At 39.0% G+C, this 9,156-nt stretch overlaps 1 long non-coding RNA gene across 1 annotated transcript in view; it reads right to left on the bottom strand.

Annotated features, from left to right (window-relative positions):
* Window positions 1-9,156, bottom strand: part of LOC109299337 — a 38,418-nt gene that overhangs the window by 11,490 nt on the left and 17,772 nt on the right. The window lies entirely within an intron of this gene.

Below are 9,156 nucleotides of genomic sequence, written 5' to 3'. Positions count from 1 at the left end.
ATTGCTACCTGTTGAAATGAGAAGTTACAGAGTGGGAAATCCATGGTTTGATAAATATGGGTACAGTGAACCTGTCTGAAACCTGCAGACAGGGGGGCACCTTCCATTATACTATTCCCTCCTGACTGCCAACAACTTTCACAATATAATAGACAAGGTTGCTCCCACACTTAAATAATAAAACATTATGCCAATGAAAAAGTACTGAATTCAGAAAAGCACTAAAGCATTTGCTTAATTTTTTAGCCTTGTTTAAGTGTGGGAGCAACCTTGTCTATTATATTGTGAAAGTTGTTGGCAGTCAGGAGGGAATAGTATAATGGAAGGTGCCCCCCTGTCTGCAGGTTTCAGACAGGTTCACTGTACCCATATTTATCAAACCATGGATTTCCCACTCTGTAACTTCTCATTTCAACAGGTAGCAATGTGATTAATAAAGGAAACAAGCACTATAGAAGTTAATCCCCGAGCAGGAACTGCAACTTGGAGGAATCATACCAAAGCTGAGGGATGTTGTCATAAATACATGCACAACTGTATTTAATAAAAGCGTTCTTGTGAGTCATCAGCCATGAGAGCACAGCTCACAACACTGGTAATCAGCAGCAGAATCCCACATCAAAATATAGCTTCAGCTTTTGACTTCCTGTGGTCTATTTTTATGTAGACATTCAGAAACAAATGGAGGACTCCACTGCATTACATATTTTATAAATTTACTACTCAACTAAAAGATATGAAAGTATATCTTACAAAAAGATATATGATATTATACACTATAATATATATGTAACACTTGTATATTATTAAGAGGATAACATGATAAAAGGGACGACAGTCTTCTTGTTCAGGCATGGGTCTGGAACTCAGATGATCATGCTCCTCTACCTGGTTCTACTAGAAATTTCCTAAATCACCCTAGACATAAATCCAGATCCTAAAGGTGTATAGATTCTAACACCCACTGAAGCCACTGAGGATGTGAATCTTAGTCATGCTTCTTAGAGGATTGCCAGGATACATGTAACACTTACAAAAATGGTCAGAATCCCTCCCTGTGCCTGCTTTCCTCTAAAAGAAGGCCATGCGTGTGTAGACAAAATAGGGGCCCTAAATTGAATTGCTCAAAGGAGTTTTAGTTTGCTGCACCCCAAGTCATTGAAGGTGCATTACGCTACCGTATTTCCTACACTGGCTGGAATTACTGCGTAATACACCGCTGACACATGCAAACACTGACACCATTAAAGCAGTGCAAAAGCATTCAGCCTGCTTTAAAGTGTTGTGCACATACGCCTCTTGTTTCATCTACACACGGCCGAAGAAAACAGTATGTTACACTTAATCAAATATCGGGATCAGGCTTCCTTAAGAAGTTGACTGTGGGTACCTGCAGGACCCAGAACTGATAAGTGTAGTAATATATAGCTTATTACTGATACCAAAGCCATGCTGAGAGTGGGTATCTCAGAATACCATGTGCACTGGGTATGAGTTTATTGGTATTGCATGGAACATGGGGTCCATGATGGATTTGTCTTCTAGACAGTCTGATATTCATTGCCTTTAGCTATGTATTTCAGATGTCAGCCCAATGGCTAGGATGACAGTGGCAGTTGCTAGTCCATCAGCAGTGGCAGCTGTCATTCTTGCACCCTCTCTAAATTCGTGCCTAGGAGTGTTGCCCTGGTCACCCACCCTTAGTCATGCTACTGTTGCATGGATTTTGATTTACTGTCAGTTTCAATGCATACATTTTTATGTTTGTTGGTGCCATTTTATAGTTATGCCATTACCTAGCATAAACTATAAAACTGAGGATCTGCCCCATTAAGGTTTGAATTGATTAAACTTCAGGTTTATATTAAGCCTTTTGATAGTGAAATAGCATGTGTTAAGCCTCTGTACTGTATATGCAATATGAACCCAAGGAAGAACTCAGATGGTTGTTATCACAAATTTTGTTACATGAGAAAATGCGATCACAACTTTAATGAGTAAAATTAGAAGAATGTATGCCTTTTACTGCTAAGCAAGGAGGGGAATTTTAAAATAAATTTATTTTAGCCATAAACAAACATGTTTCCATTCACTTTTAGAAGCTCTACACATGACTTTTTCTAGTAGGAATAGTACAAAAAGTTATTTCATGTTAAATATGTATCAAAATATTAAATTAATGGAAACATGCAAAAAATCTTAGCAACTGTAACTAAATCATTTGTAGAGTATAAAATAATGTACTCCTAATATCTATGGGTAGGGAAATAAATGTAACATATCAACCCACAAACTATAACAGCTTAAATTTCCTGGCAGATACCCAACAAGAAGGTGAGCATTCCACAGTTCATCATTGCAAAAACATAGCTTAAAAAGATGAATCCTTGCTCTAATGTTCAGGAAGAGCTTCAAATAAAACACCAAATCTGAATGAAAAGCAAGGAAATGTTACTTTTAATATCCTTATTCCTTACAGTCCACACAATGAGGAGATACACATTTCCCTAGATAACTATTTTTTAAGAAAAATAGTTTTCAAGCCTGACCAACCCAATGAAGGCAGGGTAGATTTTAGGGCTATGTATAATTTCACCGCCAGTTTTGTTTCGATGCTGTTTTGACTCATATTGAGGTTGAAACAGCAAAATCAAAACGAAACAGATATAGTCAAAATAGCCTTGAAACAAAATGAGGCAAGTCAAAACGTTTTTCCATTTTGACACTGTCTCAACGTTTCGCCCATAGGCTATAATGGGAAACATTGAAACAGACTATAACTTTGTCATTTCTGGCCTGATTTGGATGAAACTTGCAGGAATGGTGGACCCCTCTGAGGGCATGAAGTCTGCCAAGTTTCAAGGAGATAGGTGCAAGGATTTCAGGAAAATGCACCCCAAAGTCTTGAGAGCAAAACTCATGTCACATATATGTCAAGCCACAGCAGGGTCAAAACTGCAGGCCTACTAGCCCCTGCTGAGGCCACAAAGCCTGCCAGCTGTCAAGGAGATAGGTACATGGGGGTTCTGGGGCCCTGCACCCCTAGCTGCTGACAGGCAAAACTCATGACATGGGTGCTTGTACAACTGCTGCCTCTCATCAAGCTGCCAGACTGAAGATCCCCCATCACCTGCCACCACAGACCTGGGGGTAATAATTGACCACAGTGTGAACATAAGCCAGCAGTGCGATGCTGTAGCTAGCAGGGCCAACAATACAGTGGCATATATCAATTGATGCATCTCCAGCAAAACCATTGCAAAGAAGTGATTCTCTTACTCTACTCAGCTCTACTTGGCATTGGGAAGATCACAGCTGGAGTACTGCGTCCAGTTCTGGGCTCCGCACTTTAACAAGACAAGGTAAAGCCTGAGACAGTCCAGAGAAGGGCCACTCATATGATTAGAGATTTGCACGGCAAGCCATATAAGGAAAGGCTGAGGGACCTGGGACTTTTCAGCCTGAAAAAGAGAAGGCTGAAAGGGGACTTAGTAGCAGCTTACTGATACATCAGAACCATATATCTAGGGCTTGGTGAACAACTGTTCACCAGGGCACCCTTGGGGAAAACTAGGAGTAATTGTCATGAACTCCTGGAAGATCATTTCAGGCTTGTTTCAGGCTCAACATTAGGAAAAACTACTTCACAACTAGGTGTGACCATCTCCTTAACAGCTGGCAGGCTTTGTGGCTGCAGCAGGGCCTAGCAGCCAGGCCTGCAGTAGTTCCCCACCCCGGTGCCCCAAAACAGACACAGCTAGACAAGCACCCATGTCATGAGTTTTGCCTGGCAGCAGCTAGAGGTTCAGGGCCCCAGAAGCCCTGCACCCACTGGCAGCTGGCAGGCGTTGTGGCCTCAGCAGGGGCTAGCAGGCCTGCAGCTTTCACCCCGCTGTGCTTTAACACACAAAGTGTCACCCATGTCACACGTTTTGCTTGTCTGCTGCTTGAGGTACAGTTTCCCCCAAACCCCCATACCTATTTCCTTGAAACTTGGCAGGCTTTGTGGCCTCAGCAGGGGCTAGCATGCCTGCAGTTTTGACCTCACTGTGGCTTAACACATACATGTAACATGAGGTTTTCACTTTCAAGATTTTGGGGTGAAGGTTCCCTGAACCCCCTGCACCTATCTCCTTAAACCTTGGCAGGCTTCATGCCCTCAGAAGGGGCTACCATTACTGCAAAATCAGGCCAGAAATTACAAAGGTATAGGCTGTTTTGACCTTCTCCATGATATCCTATGGGCGAAACTTTGAAGCAGTTTTGTTGTTTGGACCCTGTTTCACCGGAAAGGAATGGAACAGCTGTTTTGAATTAAAACAAAAAAAAAATTAAAATGAAATGCTGTTCCATTGAAACATAGAAATGCTGGTTGAAACAGAACACTGCCATTTCGCACAGCCGTAGTAGATTTGCATCTTATAGATGAACCAAAGTGCATGCACACGTGTGCACATGCGTGCATGCACACACACACATACAGCTGTCATAGTACCTGATGAAATGAGCATCAGCTTACAAAAGCTTGGGCTATATATATATAGCACAAAAATGTTATATATACACACACACACTTTGGTTAGTTTATAAGGTGCAAATCTACCCTGCTTTCTACTAGACTTCAGACTAACACATCCAAATACATCTTTCAATCCAATGAAGACAAATTCAACCGAAATACTTCTTTCAATCCAATCACATTCCCATTGATTTCAGTGGGCATTTGATCAGTCTCTTACTTAATCCAGTTTATTCCCTGATCTGCATTTGCAAAGTTTCTTAGCAGTTAATCAATGGCAGAGATATTATTATTAATATTACTGAGAACTCTGCTTTATTTCTGGAAAATATGCCTACATACATATCCCTCCAACTGTATTTAAATATGTGTACATTTGTGTTTCTATACATAAAGTAGGGAAAATCATAGAAAAATAAAGGTAATCAAAATAAAGTCTTTGTTTATATTGGAAGACTGTAAATACAATTGACAAATAAAAAAACCAAGATACATGATAAAAACTGAACATGTTCAATAATTAGATAACTGTCCCAACCCTCATCAGTATAACTGCTTTGACATAGCTAGAAAACATCATTCAGAGCAATATCCAGGAGTAGGGGATATGACACAGTTTTAGATTCTAAATAGGAGGATATCATCCAATCAAGGACGGAGATCCAGCTGAGTCAAGGAGGAGCATGTTTTATTATCTACAGAACCTACTTCTAATGTAACATCCTGTTTTTCAGAAGGGGAAAATGTGACACACAATACAGTACCAGTGAAATATTCACTTGTATTTTTCCAAACTATCTCTTTTTTAATTTTCTTTTTTGCATTTCTAACCGTTCTTGAGTCTGTGTGACTTTGCAATCTGAATGCTTGTACCTCCCCATTTAGTAACTTTAGCTAATTGAATTAACATACTGTTTAGTCATTCTTGCAGATCACTAGTAAATAATGTTAAGTAAAGCTAGGACTGATGCTGGTCTTTCCTCGCTTCTGAAACACATTGTCATTTATTATTCTTCCCTTACAAACTTTTAGTCACCTTTAATCCAGGTAATAGGATTTACATCGAAGCCAATTTGAAGTAAGTTTTTTAAATGCCAGTTGTAAAGCAGTGTATCAAATGTTTCTAATGTCCAGAAATATTACATTCACTGCACATTCTCACTGACTCATTTTGTAATTATGCCCCCACCCCAAAAGCTATACTCGTACTGCTTCATGAGTGGGAAACCAATCTTCTCAATAAATTTTCCACCCTTTCCCTCTACTTAACTTTTAGATGTTGTATTCCAATATTCAGTGCCCAGAACTTTGACTTTTCAAAAATAATAGCCTATGATGCAGTAAGTTCAGAAGCTAATTCCCTTAAGGCAGTGGAATTTATATCAGTACATGCTGCTGCTTTGGGTATCTAATTTTTTCAAGTACTTACTTATTTGTATTTCATCAATAATCATATGGACTAAGATCTCTACTGCTTCCTAATTGTCCATACCCTTTTATTTTCTTTGTAAATGACAGACTGAAAAAAGCAGCTTAGTAGTTCATATTAAAATCATAATTGATTTTGCCTCACTCCTCATTTATTAATGGACCTACAGTACCTTGTCACTAATAAACCTCCCTATAATGAGTTTAGTCCACAGAGGATAAGTTTCCACCTCAGCAAACCACCAAGCAATTTAGGACAGTTGGTAGTCTCTGCTTAAGGGAGTCCAGGAACTGGAATAGAAATTTATGCAGGCCATAATTAAAGTACTTTTACAGAGCTGTGTGGGGAGTTTATACAGACATTCTTTGCCCTGTGCCCATCTGTGGTCAGTGTAATTAATCTTTAACTCTCAAACTAGTGAAACCTAATTTTCATTGATAGTTTTGGAAAAGAAACTGCTGCAAAAGCTGGTGTTGTAATCAGATATTTTATTTTACATATTTTATTCTGTTTAGATCTACTCTGTGCTGGAGAAAGTGGGTGACTATAGACAAGCCATTTGAGCCTGAAACTATTAAACCAGTTGTGCAGAAACATCAGCACATGACCAGAAAAATTGGCAGGATGAAGTTATTGTACACTACGTAAAAAGAAAGATCAAGTCATTGAGATTATACATAACCCAATGTATTTTTTTTTTAATTTGAATGATTCAATTGGAGGATTGGTTATGTTTTGGCAAGGCAGGAAGCAGGGTTATCACAACCTATACAAATGTTTAGTTTCCTTGCTCCTTGGGGCAGATTTTGTCATTTTGCTCTGTTTGTACAGAGCCTAGCACAGTAGGACCTTGGTAGAGGACTAGACTCCTAAGGTAACATCACAGTATTAAAACAATATGATCTGTTTCTTAAAATGAAGCAAAACCCAAAAGTGAGAACATTAGGGAGTCTTCTCAGTGGGTGTGTCTACACAAGATGCTTTACTGCACAGTAGATTAATCTACTGCACAGTAAAGCGTAACTGTCTAGATATGTGCACATTTACTGCACAGTAAATTCATCTATGGGGCAGTTAGTTATTACCCATAAATACAGGTAGTAAACTAACTACACAGTAGATACTGAGCAGTAGTACCTTTGGTTAGCGGCTCAGTATTTTCAGTGAGATCTAGGATGGGTAAACTGTATTTCTCTTCATTCCCCTACTTGAAAGTAACCTACAAGGTTTTCTATCGTGCTGATTTGCCATTAATAAGTAATTAACCGAAATACAGTTCACCCTCCTGTGGGTTTTCATTTATTACATTAATGCAGCACGGCCATAAGAAGTACCCAAATCTACAACAGTAACGATCTGTATGTACTTTGCCCAGGTGTAAATCCTTTCATAAGGCACAGGACAACAACAAATCTAGTACTGCAATGCTGTTAAATGCAGAGGAAACAAAGAAAATCTCAAAAAGATTTGCTTTCCTAATAGCATTTTTAGTTGTCATTACACACAGCTAGGGTTTTGAATGATAAAATACATGTTAACACATTCCAAAACACTTCTATTAAAATATTTTTTCAGTCTTTCAGTACGGTAAATGATGCAAAGCCTAAATTCCCCAGACAATGTACAGAACATTAGAGAATTAGTTTAACATTGTGACAACCCTGCAATTGTATTTAAACAAGTTCTTCCCTACCAGTTCCCCACAGAGAAGTATTGTGCCCTTTTGTTGATTATAGTGGACATATTGCAGAGCTCCAATTACCTTCCCAATGGACCACCCACTACAAGAAGTTTTTGTGTTGCTGGTGCTACTTAGCTCTTTCCTTTCTGCTGCCTCTTTTTTTCTTTCTTTTCTTTTTTTCCTGGTGTTCTCAGATGCTGCAGATGAGCTGACACGCTAGCCAACCATCTGTTCTTTCACGACACGGCACAACCTAATCAATTATCCCCAAACCACTTCGGAGTAAATAAAATGTCTACAATAATAATAATTAGGCCGTTAAAAAGAAAACAACATAATGCAACTCCTGATGGGAATAAGACAGATTTCAGAATGAAGCAGAGGTAGAACATTTATTAACTGGAAGATTATTTGCCTTCAGAAAGCCAAATGGATGAATTATTGAGAAAACACAGGATGCCTTTGGCTATTTATTCTGGGAAGGAAGGAAGGAAGAAAGAAAGGAAGGAAGGAATGCAGGCAGATAGGCAGGCCCAAATTTCAGACTTTGTGACCAATTGCCTCAAAGGATTTTATTGAAAAGAATGGCAATATTTTTGATAATTTATAATTTCAATGCTTATGATTACAACTGTTGAGCTATTCAGCAGCTATTGAGTTGCTGGTAAGCACAGAAGTTAGGGGTACAACCTCTAAGCATGCGAGTTAGAGCTGTAGCTGCAAGTGGGAGAGGAACAGTGGAAAAAATTATGGTCATACCATGTTCCCTTTCCCTTTCTGCATCCACTCTCTGCCACTGTGTGACACAGGATACTGGGCAAGATGGATGTATGGTCTGATCCAGTAAATGGCAATTCTTATGTTCTTATGTGTATTATATAATAATAAGTATTACTGTGATAAAAAAGCTGTGGTTAACTCCACTTACAAATCCTGTACCAAGGTACAATCTCTTCACTGCACATGTATGAGGCCCAGTACTTCTTTACAACAACACCTGTATACATTATTCTGGCATTGTAAAGGGGCTTGAAAGTAGACTACATTAAATTGCAAAACAAAGTTATGCTTCCAGAGTACTGTGAAGAAATCTTAGTGTAAACAGAAATCAGACTTGCCATTTCTATTAATATTGAAGTGGTACCCAAAGTTACATGCTCCATTTGATTATGATGTCCACTGTATGCAAGACCAAAAATCATTTGTTTACAGTCCAAATTTGCAAATACCGTTGACATTTTAAAGCTTGATTCTGTCCATATGTGGCCATGCAAATAAAAGTATCACTTTATTTAATATAATAGACTGCCTATACACGTGCTCAGGGGTGGAGAGGGGCCATTTCAATTAGAGTGGTTCCCTGACAGTCGCTCTAATTAAAACAGCTCACTGTCCCATGTATTAAGCCCCTCTGCATTTTGAAATGGGCGTGGGGATGCTTTAACTAAAACTCATTTGACAAGCTTTAGTTCAAGTGCCCGCCCCCATGGACATGTTAAAATGTGGGGGGTAGGGCTCAGTACACAT

The sequence above is a fragment of the Gavialis gangeticus genome, unplaced genomic scaffold, assembly GCF_001723915.1.
Source record: "Gavialis gangeticus isolate Ggan-Ray unplaced genomic scaffold, GavGan_comp1, whole genome shotgun sequence".
NCBI classification, from domain to species: Eukaryota; Metazoa; Chordata; order Crocodylia; family Gavialidae; genus Gavialis; species Gavialis gangeticus.
The sequence above is the reverse complement of the archived record's forward strand: the minus strand, read 5'-3'. Positions and strand labels throughout refer to the sequence as shown.